The 23,494-nt window shown below is 31.4% G+C and overlaps 1 long non-coding RNA gene across 1 annotated transcript in view; it reads left to right on the plus strand.

Annotated features, from left to right (window-relative positions):
* The window catches only part of LOC111632655, a 61,447-nt gene extending 47,914 nt beyond the window's left edge, over nucleotides 1–13,533 (plus strand). Inside the window, exons 2-3 of the long non-coding RNA XR_002757902.1 lie at nucleotides 11,771–11,846; nucleotides 13,483–13,533. This is a non-coding gene — a long non-coding RNA (uncharacterized LOC111632655). The remainder of the gene's footprint in view (nucleotides 1–11,770; nucleotides 11,847–13,482) is intronic.
* Nucleotides 13,534–23,494: the final 9,961 nt, after the last annotated feature.

Below are 23,494 nucleotides of genomic sequence, written 5' to 3' on the forward strand. Positions count from 1 at the left end.
AGTCACGGACCTGTCACCCTCCTACTCCGAGACAGGTCACGCCGCTTGACCCTTCACCTCCTCCTGTTTCTTCGTCCTTCCTTTGTTCTTAAAAGTCTTTTATGTTACGAAACTGTCCTCTACTCCTTCCTTTGCTACCGACAAACTTTTCGTTCCACGCTACTAACTTCAATTCTTCTCTAATAAACTTGCCTATTTAGCTATGTAATTGTATAGTATATTATTATTATTATTTCTTTCTATTTTCCTAGCTTAAAATATTATTTATTAAAACTACTCATTTTTTAATTATTATTATANTGTAGATTATGAAATAATAAAGTTAGATCTGCAGAAAAGCTAAATATCTGCAAATGATGGACAGCTCGGGTCTTAAAGTTGATGCGGTTGTAATGAATTCCGAGATTACAATCTTCCACGATTTTGACCTCTTTTGCCAACTAGATTCACGAATCTTTTTTACTTTAATAAGAAACAAATGTACGGAATTTTATATTATAAAGAAAGGTTACGAGTTAGAAAAAGTAGAGTTTTTCGCCAGTCCTTATATTCTGACACATCATCATGTTTTCCCTTATCCTTGGTAACTTTATCTCCGGCTATCTGAACACTGTTCTCACGCAGTAATTTGTCTGTATTACAGGTCCTGAAACCTTAACCCTCTACTTATCTTGTTATAGAGGGGCAACTTACTCAGCTGTGATTATAAAAGTGTAAAAAGCGCGCTCTTATTTTTATTTTTAGAAATAGCCACTTTGCTAATATCATTTTGTCACAACATCGAAATCTTTACCGACTTTCTATATTACTTTTTATACTAATCCTACCAGCGAATGAACTAACGTTGTTCAAGTTAACTATAAAACTAGATCGTCTATCTTTATTCCGTTCTAAATTCTAGATATATTTGCACCATAAAAGTAAATTTTAGCCATTAAACTAACTTAGTTGTATAATTAACTACTGGCGATGCTATTATTATAGAAAGTCTATACTTTTGCTTTAAACTTATTGTTTAAATGGCTTAAAATGTCACCGAGATTGTAAGATATAGTATCTTTATGGAGCTTTCCGAAACCATGAGTTATAAATGATAAATTAGGCGCGTAGAGAAGAGAAAAATATAAAATAAATAATAACTGATACGTTACTTTTTAATCTATTTTTAATATTAAACTTTATTTTATTCTCTTTAACTAATAATCAGAAATTTTAGAAGAAATTGCGGTTTAGAATAGACTGATATATTCAATAGATTAATTTAAAAGGTAAAGAAAATTTAATATAAAGATTTCTGATGTATTTTACTGTTATTATAAAAGTAATTTCTTCTTGTACCTGTTCGATACGTTAACAATGATTTATTTATTATATTTTATTATAAAATTAAAATTATAATCATAGATTTCACGATACTATATCTATAGTTTTGTATCGTGAAATCTAGAAAGTTACTACAGAAGTATATGGTTACAATAGATAATTTAGCTTCATAAAGCAGGAAAAAATTTAGTTTAATACTAAGTAATATTCCTGTTATCATTAAAGTTGCATTTATTTTAAACTTTGTATTAGTATCTAAAGCTTATTTAGATGTGTTTTTTGCGGTTGTCCAATGGGTTAAGTTTATAAATTTGATATAAATGTATTTATAATTATAAAATAGTAAAAAATTCAGAATTTTCAGATATAAATTGCTGATTATTAAGAATTTAAATAAGCCCGAAGCAATATTGTCGTCGAATAACTATTCTATAATTTATTTATAATATAAGATTATGGAGTAATAATTATAAGATAAATATCAAAGCAGAAAATTTCTATTAAGTTTTTTTTAAGCTTAAATTTTTTTAGGACAATCAAATTTTTATTACAAAGTTGTAATTAAAGATTAAAGATTTTCTCCTGTTAATCATGCATCTATGAGGACTGAATATTAACGAAGATTCTCTATAGAATCGTCTTAATTCGTTCGCTTAAGTTGCTTTACTATTGAATAAGCTGATTAATTGGCAAACTCAAATTAACTTCTACTTAACCGCAATTAAGTACACAAAGAAATTCGTTTCATTATTTAATAAGATGTATTTTGCTTCATTTAAAACATTTTTATATACCTTATATATGTAATATATATTTAAAAAAAGTTGGTACACGAGTTAATTTTAGAAGGCTTCTTTATTCTCTGAGTAATTACAAAACTTACAAAAAAAAAAAAAAAAACATTAAGCTATTCTGTTTCCTTCTTTAAAACATTCTGATCTAACACATAGAATAAAGGCCTAAAGGGTTAATTTAACAATTTTTTTAATTGGATATATTAATAACAAAGACAATTTAATTTGCTGCAAACTATTACAACTTGCTTTTTTTCTTCTCTCTGTTGATGTCTAAAGTTAACGAAAAGTTTCCTAGTTTTTATTCTTTATAACAAGAAAAAATCAATAAGACAGTTATATAAACAACAAAATTCTGATTTTTCTGTTTAGGCCTTTTACTTTAATTTATAATTTTTTCCCTCTTTTATTATTTCTAATGTTTAAATTCGAAATTTTAAGGCCCAATCAACTTAACTCTTAATGGGATCCAAAATTCTTAGAGCAAAATTTTTATAGGCTACTTGTTTTAAATGTCTTGTAACATTTTCAGATTTATATAAAATTTACTTTAAAACATTACAATTATGATTATGAAATAATAAAGTTAGATCTGCAGAAAAGCTAAATATCTGCAAATGATGGACAGCTCGGGTCTTAAAGTTGATGCGGTTGTAATGAATTCCGAGATTACAATCTTCCACGATTTTGACCTCTTTTGCCAACTAGATTCACGAATCTTTTTTACTTTAATAAGAAACAAATGTACGGAATTTTATATTATAAAGAAAGGTTACGAGTTAGAAAAAGTAGAGTTTTTCGCCAGTCCTTATATTCTGACACATCATCATGTTTTCCCTTATCCTTGGTAACTTTATCTCCGGCTATCTGAACACTGTTCTCACGCAGTAATTTGTCTGTATTACAGGTCCTGAAACCTTAACCCTCTACTTATCTTGTTATAGAGGGGCAACTTACTCAGCTGTGATTATAAAAGTGTAAAAAGCGCGCTCTTATTTTTATTTTTAGAAATAGCCACTTTGCTAATATCATTTTGTCACAACATCGAAATCTTTACCGACTTTCTATATTACTTTTTATACTAATCCTACCAGCGAATGAACTAACGTTGTTCAAGTTAACTATAAAACTAGATCGTCTATCTTTATTCCGTTCTAAATTCTAGATATATTTGCACCATAAAAGTAAATTTTAGCCATTAAACTAACTTAGTTGTATAATTAACTACTGGCGATGCTATTATTATAGAAAGTCTATACTTTTGCTTTAAACTTATTGTTTAAATGGCTTAAAATGTCACCGAGATTGTAAGATATAGTATCTTTATGGAGCTTTCCGAAACCATGAGTTATAAATGATAAATTAGGCGCGTAGAGAAGAGAAAAATATAAAATAAATAATAACTGATACGTTACTTTTTAATCTATTTTTAATATTAAACTTTATTTTATTCTCTTTAACTAATAATCAGAAATTTTAGAAGAAATTGCGGTTTAGAATAGACTGATATATTCAATAGATTAATTTAAAAGGTAAAGAAAATTTAATATAAAGATTTCTGATGTATTTTACTGTTATTATAAAAGTAATTTCTTCTTGTACCTGTTCGATACGTTAACAATGATTTATTTATTATATTTTATTATAAAATTAAAATTATAATCATAGATTTCACGATACTATATCTATAGTTTTGTATCGTGAAATCTAGAAAGTTACTACAGAAGTATATGGTTACAATAGATAATTTAGCTTCATAAAGCAGGAAAAAATTTAGTTTAATACTAAGTAATATTCCTGTTATCATTAAAGTTGCATTTATTTTAAACTTTGTATTAGTATCTAAAGCTTATTTAGATGTGTTTTTTGCGGTTGTCCAATGGGTTAAGTTTATAAATTTGATATAAATGTATTTATAATTATAAAATAGTAAAAAATTCAGAATTTTCAGATATAAATTGCTGATTATTAATAATTTAAATAAGCCCGAAGCAATATTGTCGTCGAATAACTATTCTATAATTTATTTATAATATAAGATTATGGAGTAATAATTATAAGATAAATATCAAAGCAGAAAATTTCTATTAAGTTTTTTTTAAGCTTAAATTTTTTTAGGACAATCAAATTTTTATTACAAAGTTGTAATTAAAGATTAAAGATTTTCTCCTGTTAATCATGCATCTATGAGGACTGAATATTAACGAAGATTCTCTATAGAATCGTCTTAATTCGTTCGCTTAAGTTGCTTTACTATTGAATAAGCTGATTAATTGGCAAACTCAAATTAACTTCTACTTAACCGCAATTAAGTACACAAAGAAATTCGTTTCATTATTTAATAAGATGTATTTTGCTTCATTTAAAACATTTTTATATACCTTATATATGTAATATATATTTAAAAAAAGTTGGTACACGAGTTAATTTTAGAAGGCTTCTTTATTCTCTGAGTAATTACAAAACTTACAAAAAAAAAAAAAAAAACATTAAGCTATTCTGTTTCCTTCTTTAAAACATTCTGATCTAACACATAGAATAAAGGCCTAAAGGGTTAATTTAACAATTTTTTTAATTGGATATATTAATAACAAAGACAATTTAATTTGCTGCAAACTATTACAACTTGCTTTTTTCTTCTTTCTGTTGATGTCTAAAGTTAACGAAAAGTTTCCTAGTTTTTATTCTTTATAACAAGAAAAAATCAATAAGACAGTTATATAAACAACAAAATTCTGATTTTTCTGTTTAGGCCTTTTACTTTAATTTATAATTTTTTCCCTCTTTTATTATTTCTAATGTTTAAATTCGAAATTTTAAGGCCCAATCAACTTAACTCTTAATGGGATCCAAAATTCTTAGAGCAAAATTTTTATAGGCTACTTGTTTTAAATGTCTTGTAACATTTTCAGATTTATATAAAATTTACTTTAAAACATTACAATTATATGCTTTTTTATAAATTTAATAATTAATAATCAGTAGTAATATATTAACGTGAATAATATATATATATATATATATAGAGAGAGAGAGCCTACTTTCAATCTTTCCTTGCCGACATGAAGATTTAATTCGAAATTCAAATTTAATTAATTTTAATAAAATTCAAGTATAAATATTATTATTTTTAAATATCATATTTCGCGGTTTTATCAGCAAAATTTCTAGAATTATTTTAAAGGAAAGAAATTAAATGTTGCTATATAAAAGAGACAGAATAAAGGGAATTGTAAGAAACATTTACGTAAAATTTTTAGGCCTCTTTCCCTTTTAGATTCTCAAAATATAGGTCCTAAATGTCAAGTTTTGACGACGGATAAAAATCGAAAGATATAGTGTACAAGATTGTCGAATAAAGTATCTGTAAATTTGGCAGTTATCGATTCGAACTAAAAATTGCAAACCTGGAGAAAAATCTGACTTCATCTGGATTCCTTTCTAAAAGTTTACATGAATAACATATTTACATATGCTAAGCAGGATGGCTTTTATGAAACAAACGGAGAACCACAAAAATATCTATGGATAAGTTTGTAGTTGCCGATAGCACGAGTTCGGTTCTTTAACGGGTCTCTTTTTAATGTGCAACATTCGTTTTGTGCTTTTGTCTTGGAGAATTGAATTCTTTCTCTTGGCAATATTTTTCGCCTAATTGCATTAAGAAGCATTTTGTGTCTTCGAACGTTGAACACTTAATTGGTTTACCCTACTGATTAAGCATGACTGTAATTTTCAATTTTTGAGCATTTTATCGCATCAAATTTCGAAATTTTATACCCGAAAAGACGTAATTTCTTTTTAAACTATTCGTTAATGATAGGTTAACATATTTCGATCAGAAACACAAGATAGATTTTATAATTTCTTGAAATTTTATATCAAATTGCTAAGAAATTTTGTTTCTCCTACAATCTTTAAGTGTTCAGTCACTTTTAATTAACCTATTATTCGAATAGATTCCTTTGTATGCTCAAAGTATCTTGAATATGTTTAGTAAAAGACTTATAAAAATGTATAATACGTTCCGTAGATTTACTCCCCTTACTAAAGAATACTTACTTTTATAAAAAAAAGGAATATTTTTAATATTATTTTATAATTACTATCAATTAAATCAATCTATAAATAATGTCGTAATGAGCTTTTACTCTAAATTTCTTTCATTCTTTAAAAGTTAAAATACTCTTTTGAATGAAGACCTATCGACTATATTTTTTCTTCTAAGTTTAAATGGATAATAAACGTCTTGGCTTTTTTTTATAATTTTTAAAAAGCTGTTTATTATTCATGATTACTGGAGTCATTAACACATACTAATACGGAGTAAACAAGGTGATTGTCTATAAAGGTACATAACTAAACGATGCGATGTTCACATCAACTAGCCATTATAACCACAATTTCAATGGAGATAACTCTTCTTTGTAATTTTTATCATTTCACAAGTTATCACGAAAGCTTGAATAACTTTATTAATTAAGCATGCCTAAATTTAAATATAAATTCTTCTGCGGGAAGTTGAAGTTAACTGCTAATAATTGAAAATAAATGCAGAAAAACTTCATTTTTAAAGGCACATTTTCACTTTTAAAATAAAAAAAAAATCTCTTGTTTACAAATATATATTCTAATTTTCTGTTACACGGTTTAGAATTTATCCGGCACAATTTTTATCAGATCCGCAATTAACATTAGTTGTAGACTCTTGCTCCACTTTGTCTCTCATAAAACTAACCACTTAATGCAAAATCCTGAAAAGAAAAAATTTACAATTAAATAATGCAATACTTAGGCCTTTATCATTAAAACTGAACAGTTAAATCGCTTAAATTTGCTAAAATAATTTACAACTTAATTTGCTAACTCTCCAGAGGACACGCAGATTAATAGGATGACTTAGGTAAACGTTTATTAAAAGAAGTTTATGAAATTTGAAATAAAAATCTTTTCGTCGTGTTTAGAAACAAAGAAAAATTAATTATTTTATTTATACAATTATTACAATTTATAATTAATCGGATTTCGAGGCAGTTATTTAATATAGATCGTTACTTTTAACGGCTGCACATCTGGAAAATGTCGATGTTCACTTCGAGAGGAAATAGTCGAGATCATCATTAATTTTATTAAAATTTCCTAATTAATCTAATATTGAACCAGATTAAAGTCTTTCCTGTGCTGATTATCAGTATCAAATTAAATTATAAGTAGATTAATATTATCTTTTCACGTTATAAAGATGTTTTATCCTTATCTCAATTGCATTTTATTTCTGCTTGGTTTGTATTTGATGTTTGTTTTCGTCTTTGATTATCTCACCAAACTTTACACATAACTAATTTTTCTTTCATCAGTAGACCTACTACAACCTAGCTAATAGCTTGATTCATTAAAATCTTCTTAAGGTAGGCGAGCGAGTGGTAGAGAGAATGGAAAGGCAACAAGACGCCCAATTTGATGGAGTAGAAGATAGGAAACGGAGCAATAACCATTCAATAAAATTTTTAATTAAACTTTATAAACTTGTAATGTATCAAGTAAATAATTAATCAATTATTTACTTAATTATTGATAAAAGTTTTTCTTATTTTAGCGTTAAACTTGAGATTTTTTAAAGAGAGTGTGGCACAGTGTTTCAGTCCATCTTACGTAGTGGCTCTTAATTAGTGATTTCTTATCGAGACAACAAGGACATGGAATATATACGAATTAGGGGTGGTCCTCTCGTGTTGTACGAGAATAAGGGCGGGGTTTCCGGTCTCCTTCCAAAGACTAGAAGTGTAGGAGGGGGGAGGAGTGCAGTTTCGCCTTCTGAAAAGGTGGAGTGGGCCAAAGAACAAATTCCAACTTTTCTAGGTTGGAGATATATATACATTTTACGAGAACGGGAGGCGGTGAAAAATATTTAAATACTTATAAATTTTCTATTATATACACGACAATTTTTTTCCATTTTTTTTTCTTTTTCCTGTGTGTATCTATACGTGTGTATTTAAAAAAAAAAAAGGAAGAAATGGCATTCTTGACTGGGAGGCACAGAATAACGCTGTCAGTGTTGAACATGTAAAAACCTCGGCGGTAATTAATTTTAAGTGAGTGTTTATACAAACTTCGCATTTACATTGTATCTGCTCGGGCTATCTGTGAACTCTTTGACCGTTCGAAACTGGGACGTCACGTTTTGTGGCTGTCACGTGACAGGCGGTCACGTTTTTGATTGGTCACTAGTCTGTGCTCGTGACCGAGTAATTTTATACTGAAACTAAACAGAGACCTGACCCTAAGCCAAAATCCCAATTATAGTAAAAGATGCGCCATTTTCAAGTAAAGAAATAACTGTATTACGTGATGATCCATATGTAACTTGATATATATTATATGGAATAAGAGATCGATTAGTCGCACCTTTAAATTATATATCTTAAATTTTTTTTTTATCTTACACGAACTTTTTAGATCGTCCACTTATGGATTTAGTCATATCTCATCTGCAATTTGATCAGTTTGCAATTTTAGACGTGTCACACCTGTGGTTCTCTCATTGCAGATGATTTTTAACAGATATTTTCAGAAAAGTATACGTTAAAGCATACTTAATCTTTTTAAAAATAAATCAATATTATTCGAGGAAGTTCGTTTTCATAAAGGTCTATCAATTCTTGATTATATTAACTGACTTTAACCACTTAAAATATTCCTTCAACAGATTAATATATCAGCATTTATAATGTTTTTTTTTTTTTTTTTCTTTTTTAACTTTCTGACAAATCATCAGGTATTTCCCCATTTTATAGGTTTTTTCCCTCTTGAAAAATAATTATATTTAAAGTTAATATGATCATTCATCGAAGATTACAATTATATAAAAGTATATTTAACGTCTATAAAAGTTTCAGGTCACATAGTAGTAAATTGCCACCTGCCTAATCTTATCGTATCCTACCCATTTGGGGTTTTAGTTTTCTATCTACCGAACATAAAAACGGCTACAACTCTACAAATACTGCAGATTTATAGCGGTAACCTGTTACAGTTTCAAATTTTGGAATATTCCCATATAAAAATATATATTTCAAATATTCAAACGAGTTTGTACTTAAGGATGACAAGATTATTTACGTAACCTATATTTATCATACGTCATTTTCTACTTCATTTCCTTCTTTCTTCTTAAATTTGAAGCACGTAAAATATCGTAGAAGTCTTCAATTACAATGTTAAATATTAAATTTTTAGAAATTACAAGAGTATATTTTTTTTCTAAGTTTTTCGTGTGGTAGAATTCAGACGCACGTGTCGCGCTGTCTCCGTCACGTGATGACCCCAGAACCAGTTCTGGAAGACCAGCTGTCAGAGAAAAAGGTGAGGCCTCGTGATGAATGGGTCAGGACAGCCTTGTGTCAAGATGTGTGTCTTATCTTACCTTGGGTGAGGGTTTCAACCGGGTGTGCCGGATTATATTCCGAAAACTAAAAAACACTTCGGGAAAGAGCCAAACATCAAGGATATAGAATTGATTCTGCGGTGATTGGTTATCTTTACAATCATTATTACACCACTCCAAATTACAGTTTAAACCGTCGAAAAATATATTTCATGCAAATTAATACGCGAATCGTGTATTTAAATAATATTTTTACACTATCATCGAATAGGATTTGTATAAGAGGATTAAAATAATCAACCAAAAACGTGTTATAGATTCAATTGAATTCTCTTTGACGCTAACATTAGTGGACTTTATGCTTCAACTACACGGTGGTGGGTCTTCGATACCGAAGAGGGTAAACCTCTTAAGTTGCTCTTACGCCTACATCGGGCAAATTCCTCATTCCCTGTCGTGTTAGCCAAATGAGTCTTCACCGCACATCGTGGAAGAATATTGAATTACATGACTGACTACCTTGCAATTGCTAACTAGATTGTTACTATTGGAGACGTAGATAAGTGGAGTTTCCTCATTTATACTCTTCAAAATATCAAAGATATTATGATATAATTTTAAAAAATTGATTTACAATTGTTTTACGATAAAAAATGAAGTTAAAAATTCAGAATTAAAAATAAATTATTTTAACATATTTTCCTCAATATATCGTAAACCTAGATGCTTAACTAATATCCCTCACTTAAATAATTTTATTGAATGAAACAATGATAAGGAACACTTGTAAAAAGTTTTATGACCCAACAGGAAGATAAAGATGAATTCTGTAGTATAATTTTAAGTTTGAACAGTTATATCAACATTTTAAATACGCAATCAAACGGAGATGGAAGAACTTAATGTAGATATACACAGAATTCGAGAGTACTTATACAACTCAAACCGACAACTGATTGTCAGCCTGGAGACAGGTAGAAGGGTACTAAGTCGAGAAAGCAAGCTCGAGGTGACCTTAAGTCATCCGTACAATGAACCTTTCCAAACTGTGTTAAACTTGTCTGTTGTATGCCCGCTACTTCTCAAAGAGGTGACGACAGTACCATTAATGAAAAAACTCCCTTGAAGATTATTGAAAACTGAGTGTAAAATATGAGATTTAACAAGATGCGTGGCTTCAAATCGTAACTGTGATTCGGTTCGCAATGAGACTATTTCTACGGAAGGGAAAGTAAATTTGGTTGCTTACAGCCAATCAGAGGTATGCCGGAAGGCCGCTGTACGAGCTTAACGAAATAGCCACGTATGTGCACGTGAGAACGGCAAGGTCCCTTTGTTCCGTTCCCCACCGACTATACCCTGGAGGCAAGTCTCAGGTGTGGCTAGAGTCGAGCCGACTTCTCCCCTCTCCCCACTGATAGGGAGGGTGAAGTCATACTGAGGGGACAAGCTCCTAGGAATGTTGGTCTCTGCTAGATCTAAAGTTCTCTTAATCCTTTTTCTTGTGTTACCGGCATGATACAAAGAATAGACTCTCCCGTTTACGTTCTATACACAATTTTAACTCTGAACGAGGAAAAAAAATGATAATAAAATAACGTTGGTATAATAGAAAATCTTTTTGTTTCTTTCCAAAGTTCCAGTAAATAAGAGAATTATAATTAGAAAATGAAAAATTTTCAATTTTACTTTGTCGTATTTCGATCTTGAAGATCTACGCCATTTTGGAAAGACCCAAGGCAACGTTTACCGAAGTAGTCTGCCAGAGCAGGTAATGATAACGTACATTGAATCTGTTGCGAAGATCCGACATTGTCATTACGGGCTTGGTAATGGTCAGGTGGAAACGACTGCAAACAACAGGTTACCTTGTGCAGGTAAGTCGTTCGCACCTACCCTCAACCCACCCTCCTCCTCCTCCTTTGTCCGACAGAGGGGTGTAATTGTCGACTGGCTTGTTAAGTCACGGACCTGTCACCCTCCTACTCCGAGACAGGTCACGCCGCTTGACCCTTCACCTCCTCCTGTTTCTTCGTCCTTCCTTTGTTCTTAAAAGTCTTTTATGTTACGAAACTGTCTTCTACTCCTTCCTTTGCTACCGACAAACTTTTCGTTCCACGCTACTAACTTCAATTCTTCTCTAATAAACTTGCCTATTTAGCTATGTAATTGTATAGTATATTATTATTATTATTTCTTTCTATTTTCCTAGCTTAAAATATTATTTATTAAAACTACTCATTTTTTAATTATTATTATAAACTAGCAAACGAGTGAATTAAGCAGTCTGAAAATTCGAAGATCGTACAGAATATTGAATATTGAAGATCGTATCAAACCAGGTAAAGTATAAAAAAATAACTTTATTTAAAATAAAAGTTATTAATTGAATCAAATAATTATTTTACACTTAATTAATACGATTTTTTGATTTAATCAGCAATCAACTCCAGAAAAAACCTTGAACATTTTTATAAGCCTCAAAGGGGGGTCGTTGCAACAGAACTTGATTTTCACATTTGAGAATGGCAAGCAGTAGAAAAAGCAATAAAGCCGTATAAAAATTGATAATATTTAAATTATTATTGCAGTTATTCCATTTATAAGGCCGATATCCTATTAAGAAATACAGAACCACATTTATAAAATGATGATTTAAGAAGTCTTTTAAAATGCTGAATTGCTTTAAATGAAGTAAAGAAATAATTCGACGAACTTCCCGAATTAATTTTAAAAATCGTAACATTACAAATCATTGGAAGCGAAGGCAGATTTCAATACAGATATCTCTTAAATATGAAGAGACGAGGTAAATTTAAAAACGAAGTTAACAACTTAATCATTAAAAGGAAGTTTCTTTTCTTGATAAACTCAAATGACTATTAACTTACTCGAAAAGAATGAAGAAAAGTTGCTTTGATTTATATCTCATTAATTTAGAATGATAAAATCAATACCATTCCACAATGATGACAAGAAATATTTCCTACTGTGAATATCGCCCTATCCATTTGGCTCAACGCCAGAACCACAAAGCAACTTTAAAACCACATAGGCTATTTTTGTGCATCTGAACCTGAATACATCAATATTTCTTAACACGATCCTCTTTCGGTCACTCAGCAAAACACCCCAACAATGTCAGATGTTTATGCATTAACTATTTTAACTACTCTTGTAATTTTTGTTTTTCTATCATTTTGTTAAGGTAGCTTCTCCCTACCTTAGATAAACTATTAACTTTTCTTCCTCCTTTTAAGTACAGAAACCCTGGGGATGCCAGTTCAAGTGCATCCAACAATTCAAACTTTAAGGATTCTGCTCTTAAAGGCTATTAGGTTACACGAACGTAGAATTCAAAGAAGTCGAGTAGAAAAATATAAATTCTAGAAATTAATTTTTCTATTAAAGACCTGTTTTAACGTTACTGATGATCCCGATAGACATTCAGATTGGGCGTCGAGTTTTCTGTGTCACTCGACGTCAATTATAATCGATCCTATCACCAAAACAATCTCTGTAGGTGTGGAGATAGTAATGCGCTACAAAGTGGCAGACATAATCAGATGTTATAATACCATAATTGATTTAATAATCCTTTTAAGGTGTCAAATCTTTCTGTTGTTCACATTCTGGATTCCGCACATTGTATCACTTCCTTTAGATCGCAAATTCATTCTGTTCGGATTAATTTAATAAATACCGACCCTTTTTAAATTCGGAAATGACTTTTTTCCGAGAATTTTATACATAAAAAACTTCAGAAACAATATCGTATCACGCTAAAGTTATTGATTCGTGCAGGCGACGTTCTCGTAGAACTGGAAATAATTTTATAGAATATATATATATACCGTAGTAACTTTATCTAGATGATAATTATATAAAAATTCATATAGAAAATATGTTATTTGTTTTAAAAAATTTTAGACCCAAGGACGTGAAAATATGTATAATTTCTTTTATTTTTATTTTCAGAGTGACTGATAAGGCGACGAAGCGGAAAACGTCGTCCAGACAGTAGCAAAGGTGAGATTTTTCCATTTTAATGGCCGTATTAAATGATGGAGCGTCATTAGAATTAAGCAATTTAAATCTATTTCGCTATCCATCCAAAAGGGAGCCAGAGAGCTGACTTATGGGTGTTTGGCAGGAGATTTCCGATCCCACCTGCACAGTTTAAGATTTAACCAATTACTCCGATCTTGATAGATTTATTCATTAAGAGGAAGCAGTGGAGCGGAACTTGAGCGGTGACGGGAATTGTGGCCATCGTGGCAGTCGCCCGAAGGTTCCCTGTTTCGGTAATTAACTAGCCCAGCGTTTAGCCGACCTAACATAGGTCCAGGCAGACAATAGCGACTCAACAAGGCGACTCAAATTGTGCGGAAGCCCGCGGCTGTGCCTGCCTAACCCTGACAGCATTCATTTACCAATGTCATCCGGATAAGCGGCGTGTTGGCGAGCTGGGAAGAGCCAAGAGCTCGACGCAACAACGCTATATCTTTTGCTGTTGCCTTTACTGAATTAAGCTTAACGAGTTAGCTTCGGTTTAGATCTAATGACGTCAATTCTGTCTTCTCTTTCTCTGCGTAATCAAACGCAATGACGAAAGGGCCACGTTCTGCTGTGATTGCCTATTGTATATATAGGCGATGCCTTTAATGAATGGAAACAAAAGCTATTTATAAAAATTTCTGCTCTGTTTTCTTTTATTTTATATTTAGTTTTTTGATAATTCGTAGCGATAGATTTGTAGATAATCGAATAACCAACAAGCAATGCGCTATTTCTTGTAGTAAAAAGTTAAATATTTTACTTTAGTCCATAAATACAGGTTGTTGTGTAATAATTTACTGTAGATTTTATCTCTTAAATTAGCGATTTTTAAATGAAATAAAATAAATTATAATTTAAAAACAAAACATTGTTTAAAATTTTACTTTAAAAAGTTGTTCTGTACTTCATTATAACAATCATTTAAAATTTAAATGCTACTCGATTAAAAATAAATAAATAAATTTTCGATGGCACCTTTAAGTTAGATATTAAAATTTTAATTTTCACATGAATTAAGCTCGAGATTAAATATATGAGATAGAATTTTCATTAAATTTAAATCTAACGCCTACGATTTATATTATCTGGAAATTTAACCATAAGCTTTATCTGAAATTTTTCCTAATCTAAATTTATTAGAATAACTTATTTTTGTTAAGAACATTTTATCATCCATAACAGACATTATTTTGATTGAAAATCATTCATGACTTCTCGAGTAATTATTCGATTATATCCTTTATTGACACGTCAAGTTTCAAAATAGAATCCATAGCAGATTGTAAAAATAATAATTATTTAAAATCGTTGATTTGTTTAATTAAACTCAATTAAGGCATGTACACATTAATTATATCGATATAAATTTTCTATTTCAAAATTTTATATTTAGTTTTTATATTTTACTTTATTTTTTTGCGCCTATCTATAACATTAAGTTTAATTCGACTATGTTATATATTTACTTTAACTGTTTATAGTCCTAATTATCTCTTAATTATCATAATTTTCACCTGTTGATGAACACACGTTATACGCTTATAATTTAACTTCGTAAATCGAAAAATTTTGTCAATATTTTAATTTTTCAACGTCATTTGTTTCAATGGACTGATAAAAAATTAATTCTTTATTTTTCATAATAATAAATAAAATATTTCAGTTATAAATATTAATTTTATGATTTATTAAGTGGAATTATTATTGTTTTCTGTAAATCGTACAATGAATTAATTCCAAGTTTGAGCTATCATAGATAACTATTACTTGTTTATCTAAATCTGAGATAATTTAAGTATTAAAAAAATAAAAATATATATTGACTTTTTATTATTAAATTTAATAGTAACTTATTGTTATTTTTCTAATGAAAATTGCTGGATTAGGCCATATCGTGTAGTTGTAAGCTATTGAATATATTCATTGTGTAACGGTAATCGACTTTCTCGATTTCTTGTAATTCTATTATGCTAACATGATCAGAATTACTAGAGAAGTGCTTCTATCTTAAAACCATTTTAATTCACATTAGATTTGGCTCATAAAACTGAACACGATGACATTAAACGCCTAAATGCAATAGCTTCTCGCCAGTTTTATAGTTTTACTCTAAAATATTACGCGAAAATTTTTAAACAATATCGAAGTTTAAAAATTTCTCTAGCTGAGATTTATTTCTTTCTTCAGTCTTTGTTAAATCGATGTCGTGAACGTTGACTTTATAAACTGTACAAGAGTAAATATGTTAGGCTCTATTTTGAGAATTTTATCGTGAGCCGTGACTTCTTGAATTCTTTTTTATCTTTATTTTTTTCCTCATTTACATATAGTTCTTTTCTGCCTTAAGCCTTTTCTTTTCACGGTTGAATATGGAAGTCTTCCTTTTCTCTAACACACTTCCATTATTCCAGTTTTCTTAATATCCTATATACGTATAAAGGAAAAAAAACTCCGGCACGATTCTTCTATTCTGCTTTAATCGTCCTAGTAAACAATTCTGTTGACGATTGCAAAAAACCTGATCCCATCTCCTCCTGTATCTTTAAGATTTACAGCTACAACATCTCTAGAGTCGAACATTTATTTCATACTCCAAAATCAGAAACCTTAGTTTATCCCATTTGAAGTTTATAGGGAGAGACCGATTGTTAATAAAAATGAAGGAAAACAGAAAAAAATTTATTTGCTATATTTAAAAATTGACAAATTTTTAACTTTTGTCGATGTATTTTTTTCGAGTAAGGATAATTTGAATTAATAGAGAAAAGCAGAGTTTTAGTTGAGGCTACATACTGTACCAAAGCAGGTATATCGTAGAGTATGTATAAGCAGGTATAACGAAAGTTTGTATAAATTAATCAGTAAGGCAAGGGCTGTCAAATTAGACCTCCCGAGATTAAAATCTAGATGCAGAATCCAGTCATGTATCATTCAAATTGGTCTGTCGTATCTCCTGCTGGGATTGCAAAAGTTCGCAAATTGTATACGACTTTTAATTCGGTGATTTTTGACCGGCAACAAGTTGTGCCCTGTTAAAAACTCATGCATCTGTTAAGTTCGACTCTAGGGAAATACCCTCTCTTTCTCTCTCATCTCAAATAAAAGAAATAAAATATTGTGTTATTGTGAATGGTTGTTTGAAACATAAATTTTCATTAGAGCATAGCATCCAAGTAGATCTCCAAAAACTCATTTGAAGAAAATATTTTCTGTTTTAAATTAATATCTTTTTCATGCCTCGAGAGATTTAATTTACATAGGGCCTAACACAGCTTTAAATTTATAGAAATTTTCGCTCTAAACATTTTGGCACCATACAAATGAGTTGATCTCATTTGTAATCAATGATTTTGTATAAATAATTTCTAATACTGATACCGATCTATCGGCTTCAACTTAAGCCACTTAAAGAATAGAATAAATCTAAAGCATGAATTAATGCCTACTTTCTTACGAAAAGTAGGAATAAGTTAGATCTTAAACCGAAATCGTGATTTCTAATGTTAATTGCAGATTATTTCTCTTAGATAATAGTCTGAGATTTCTGAACTACGAAATGGCTCCCAAGGGTCAGCATCTGTTGCGTATGATGCTTCATTAAATTATAAAATTACAAATTTTTGATGTTATTACACTGATATGGAAGCATTTTACGAAATTTTATTAATTAATTATTTATTTTTCTGGTTCGAATAAAGATAATTCTCACATTGTTTCATTTAGGACTTGAAAATCTACTGGATGAATCCTTTAAATTTTTAAGTATTCGCTTAAAGTAAGTTCTATAGAAAACTATAATTCAAAAAATGTTATCGTGTTTTAGATTATAAACTTTATTTGAAAACATTTTAGAGTAATTACAAATATCAATTAAAGCATTTTTAACAAATAAAATGTATAACAGGATGTACTGTACGTTTTATATACTTTTTGTATATACATACACATGCATACATACTTTTTATAAAAATATTTACAGCGGAGATAATGAAGCTGGGAAACGCCTTTTTTTTTATCTTTATTCAATAGTCGAGTTGTAGAATTCTAAATTAAGCATTGTCGATTCTTTACAATAGCTTTTTGGAACTCTTAAAAAATTAAAGGATTCATCCAGTAGATTTTCAACTCCTAAATGAAGCAATAGGGAAGTGAGGGAGAGGATATATACGCAGCACGTTCCGAATGAAGCGAAAGAGTTCACTAGACGAATAATAAAACTAAGTGGGGAAGTAGCTGTGACGCCAGCTTCAATCATCGTTAGATAAGTCCTGACGTCCATCTGCATACACCGCTATGTCTGCGGTGCCGAGCTTTGCTTCAGTCGTAAAGTTGTCCCCGAATGGAATTCCGGGGTTCTCCTGACCCACACTGCAGGGGAAAAAAGAATAATTGATGAACACAAGCCTTTCCTTTTTTTCTCCTCTCTTCCCCGACGTATCTTTTGTGTGTGTATTTCGGAGGCCTGAGCTACTGAGCAACAACGTGATGCTTCGAAAATTCAAACAAAAGAGTGCAGTCGATTATCTCGTCTCAAAACCAAACTCATTTGATACGTTTAGTTCTAAGAATGACTTTTCTCGTTGGGTTAAGAATGACTTGAAGGAATCACTAACATTACTATAATTCTAACACGTCTCTAGTGCCTTTACGGTTTTTTCCTCCAGCATTGTTCTTTTCTCTCTACTTTAGACAATAGCTTTAAAATCGGAAACTGTTAATTAATTTACTTGTAAGAGTTATCTATTAACTTGTGATGTTTTTGCCGAAAAGTTAGAATGTCTTTATCTGTGCTCTTCAGACTTATCTTTATAGTTGAAGCACGTAGCCTGAATAAAAGTCGAAAAGAGTGTTTTTTCTAAAGACCAACGCTTTGATATGAAAAACTGATAGAATCGATGGGTTAAAGCCTGAACTATCTTTGGCAGTTTTAAGATAATGCGGTAGCGTAATAAGGGACAACGTCCGAACTATGCACCTGTTGTATTGGAGCGGTCGGTGCTCAAGCGATCGATCAGAACGTGGGCTTAACTCCGTATCAAGCAGTGCGAGGCCCCACGGTATCGATCTTATTACGGGCAGATGGCAGGACGAAGGATCTAGAGTTCCGAAACCGAGTCTCCGTTGTCAAGTCTAGGATGATAAATCACGGGGACAAACAAACAGTTGTTTTGCGTGTTCTATATTCCACTCAGGTATAAAAATTCTGCGGACTTTTGCTGATGGAATTTTCCAAGAAGAGATTTACTTCTGCGAATAAGTGATCTATAAAAGTCTGAGGAATTAATATTAATTCGAATATGTCTAAGCTAAATAAGCCTACTCTTATTCCCTGATTCACTAGCAGCTATTTATAGAGCTATACAGTTGTTAATGAAAAATATTCCCCCTTCTGTTAATTACGAGAGCGAGTCGAGGCTGAGTCTCCGTTCTAGAGATGAGATTAAGAGAGTTGTCAGAACTCAGGTATGCCGATAATGAGAGTGATGAGCAGCACAATAGCCAACCTCTTGGCACAGACAAGCGGAAAGCAATTAAAACCTCCCCCGCTTGACTCTCCTTAAAAAGGTTTGCCATTCATTGTCTGCTTGCCAGTTTTTTTCCTCCTATCCTTTGATAGTAGGAATCCGACAAAGTTAAGACTTTTGCTTGTGTTAAGTAATGGAAATACAAGGGAATAAATTTTTCTAAAAAAGATTTAGTCAACGTAAGAGAAACGACTCGGCTACATTTATTTCATCATAATTTAGCCCCATTAGTTTATTATATGTCTATTACTTTCCAGCTGCATAATTTATCTCTCTTAACGGATTCTCTCGAAACGTGAACAAGATGGGATAAAGGTTTGTTTAACATTTACAACTATACTTTAAATAGGACACGCTATTTATATACAAAACATTCTATAAGGTATCATCACGAAATAAGCCTTTATTTGCAGATGCTTACAACACCTGCAGTTTCGAAAAATGCACGATGTATATATAAAAAATGGAATGTATATATTTATATATAGATAGATAGATAGATAGATACGTATATATATATACTTATACATCTCTCTTTAATGGCATCGTATAAAACACTAGGCGTATTGATCCGATTAGAAATCAATTTGTGAATTATTGAAGTATATCCAATGAAATTTTGATGAAGGTAGGCATTTCCTTTGTCTGACTACTGCTATGATTGCAGGCGTGGTTCGACGGTTTTAAGTCGTCGACGGTAACCTTAAATACTTGGAAAGACCATTAGGAGGTTAGCTTCTAGGTCTATCGTCGCGTGACCAGCTGCCGATCAACTTTCTCTTCAAATAATCCATAGTGATATAGTCGAAAAAAGCTTCTTTAAGAACGGTAATTCGTCTTTGATCGGTTTTTAGACGAACGGCGTTAACCTGCTTAGCTTTTATCTGCCGTTTAATTCATTCTTTACCGAAACAGAAATGCCCCCTTTTTAAAAGACCGATAAGATTAAGTCAAAAATTAATCTTTAAAAATTCTAAAATATACTTTTTTTTAAAGAATGAACTATGATTTATACAAGCAAAAAGGCATAAATTAATGTACTTTTTTACAATTTGGGTTTATTATCTACGCCAGAAAATCTGTATGAGAAATCGGAATGGATCCGAACCGGTTGAGTCGAGGAACTGGGGTTAAACGAAGTGATTAAAAGCGTCCCATTAGTTAGATACGTTCAAATGGACAGTGCCTGGGCACAGCGGGGGCGGGACTGTAATAAAGAAGGACGATAACGTATCCAGATAAACTCTCCATTAGCTCCTCCGTGTATCGCGCTCTTCGGGCATGGCACAAGTTTCACAAGTTATAGAATTCCCGCTGCCGAAGCTTAAATTAGTAGTTCACACAATAAAAGATATAAGTGGGTTTTCTCATTTCTAAAGATCCGGTTAGCGCGAAAACAAATCATTTGCGAAGAGTTATGGAAACAAATTCTTGCGCGTGCTGCGTTGTTTAATTCGATTTGTTGGCATGTCGGCACGGTAGCTTAAATCTTTTTAAACTTTTATAGTTTTAAACGATACGCTGTTCCCCGATGTACGAGATGTTTTTATTTCGAAAAAATGAGATTCTTTATGTATCGCATGCATGTATATAAATCTTTATGTGATGACTAACCACGCCCATTATATCCCGAAGCAATATGACGTCATTTCCATGCTGCAAAACTCGGCAATAAATCACTGGAGTGTGTTTGAATCACCCCGCACTCCTCCCTGTCATGCGATTGGACATCGCATCTGGCCAATCCAAGATAAGAAGCATGCATCCCTAGAGCGCGCGTTATTCATGGCAGTGTGACTGTGAATAACTAATTGCTCTTCGGGAAACGGCAATATAACTAATACAACCTCCATAAAACCAATCGGCTCCATCGTAACATTTTTCGAAGCGGGGGAAAAAAAGAAAAACTTTTCAGCGAAAATCTCAATGTTTGACCTTTGGGGGCCATGCGTGAGGGGCGGTACCTCATCTCATGCCACGAGACAAGAAGGGGCGACCACACACACTAGGGGGGCGCCTCTCACGATTCGACATTCCTGACGGGGGTTGGTACAACGTCCTTCACATCCTACCCAGGTGTAAATCAATTAGTGGGACCCAAACTAACCTAGAGTCTGGCCCAAAAGTCGTATCCTCCCATCACCTGTACCTCACTTGACTCACTAACTAGGGAACTACAAAATAGAAATATTCTTAAAGAAAAGAGTTCTTCCACCTGAAAGGAGTGGATCCTTAATACCGACCGTAAATCGCCTCATATGCTAATATTATAGTAGTCGCAACAAAACTGTCGTGAACATTCGAGTAGACGCCCTTGAATATGTTGTTAATTAACGCAGCTCGGCCCAATAGCCTAATATATTATTCTTCTTTTTTAACTTTAACGCTCTATAGAAAAAAAAAAGATTAAATTGAATCAGTGGTGCAACGTAAATACCTTCCCAAAAGGCTGGGATGAAAACAGCAAACTTATTATCCTTTACTTATCATTAAAGTAAAATAGACCCATACAGACCATATCAACGGAATTGAGGATCTGTTAGCAGATTGCTTTGCATTATAGTCCTGGACGTCAAGGACCGTTCCATTTTAGTGTAGAGAGGTTAGTAAACAAAGCTCCAATTTTAATCAATAATGTTTGTACTAACATCAATGGCAGAGGGAAGTTCAAAAGGTTTCTATGTTACTACTGTTTTTCGCCACTTAATTGAAAATAAATTCTTGTCAGAACTAAAAAAACTGGCACAAAACGATTTTCTATCGGAAGAAAGATATTCGAATTTATGATAATCAACAATAAGCTCACTTTCGCAGCCAAGAACACAATAATTGGATTTAATGTACGATAAAGTGGTGATATAATAGTCAAAAGCGAAACCAAGTTAGTTTCGCTTTGATCATTTTTTTTATTTTCTTTTAATTTTTATTATTATGAGCCTTAATTTAACTATAACAGACGATCGTCAGCCATAGCAATGGGGACGTTGACTGCTAACGTACTGTACTGTACTGTACGTAACCATTCTAAATCAATCGATTTGTTGGGAAAACAAGATTACAAACTACTCACTCATAATATTGTCCAGGTGAGGCTATTCTTAATATTGATTGCTGTTGGCGTAGCAACTGATTGGCCGACAGTAGTCCCTTCTCTAATCATTTAGGCAGTTTCACTACTAATGACCAAGTTCTAACAATGACTGAAGAATGCCCCGGTAAAGATCGAAACTCGTAAAATCCCACTCGAAAATGTAAAGTCAATTTTATCATCATTCTTCATTGCCGAGTGAAAATAATCTAATTAGACTAATTTTTGGCGAAGATATGACAAACAAATAAAAAGAAGAGATACAAATTAGGTTTTTCTTTGACATGGACGTGTCACACATTCTCAATCGATTTAGATGCACACAGTTTTTTCCACTCTCTCTCTCTCCTTCTCTTTACTTTCTTATAATTTCGGTAACTCATTAAAATCTGATTGTTCGTTTTATTAGATGAACGGGGGAAAAAACTTTCAATGGTATGAGTAAATGAGATGAAATAGTTTGAAAGATTTAATTATCTTTTATTTGCTTATCCGTTGCTTCTTCATTTTCCTGTAGCATATATTTTTCCACTCTATCCTTTATGTTCCTAAGTGATTTTTAGGCTTTAAAAATATTAGTTATCAGAGTAAAGTCTAAAATTTGTTTGCTCAAAAACTTAATCCTAATAATGGAATGGTATTAATGCTTGTAAATTATACTAAGCTTGTAAGGTTTTACACATACAAACATCACCTTTTTTTTCTTACAAAGCTATTATAATAGGAAGTGTATACAGATTTAAGATATCTCCTTTGAATTTTCTATTGTCGATAGGAATTTCGGCTTATCTGGAAATGTCATTAGTCAGACTAAAGCACGCTTTTCTCTCAGTTTTTTTCTTTTTTTTTTTACATTCTTAGAGCTATTTACCACGTCTTTTTCGGTGTTCCAAAGCATAGCTTAGAATTTATCAAGAGACCAGAAATGCTGTTATTCGATATCCCATTTATAACTATGAAGAAGATGATTGTATTTCATTCTAAAATAGTGAGAAAATATGAGGTCTAGAAATCTTCTCCCGCTTATTTACACAGCATTTAGCTAATTTATATATTTTTCTGATGGATTTGTAGTTGAACTGGTGTTAACTCAGATATACAGTTTATGCAATATTTTGATTCCATATTAATTTTAAAAGATAAAAAGCGTTATTTTAAAAATGAAATCTAGGCAGCTGCAGATGTTTCTGTTTAGGTAAAAGTTCAAATAATTTTAACTTTACACGTTTATTTGTAGTTTAAATGAGAACTGCTCTTCGACTCTACCCGATTCGAAGCCATTAACTGATGTTTTTGTTCTATTTCTACCCGCCGTTGA

This window comes from Centruroides sculpturatus, unplaced genomic scaffold, assembly GCF_000671375.1.
Source record: "Centruroides sculpturatus isolate CEXI.00-Female unplaced genomic scaffold, Cexi_2.0 scaffold798, whole genome shotgun sequence".
NCBI classification, from domain to species: Eukaryota; Metazoa; Arthropoda; class Arachnida; order Scorpiones; family Buthidae; genus Centruroides; species Centruroides sculpturatus.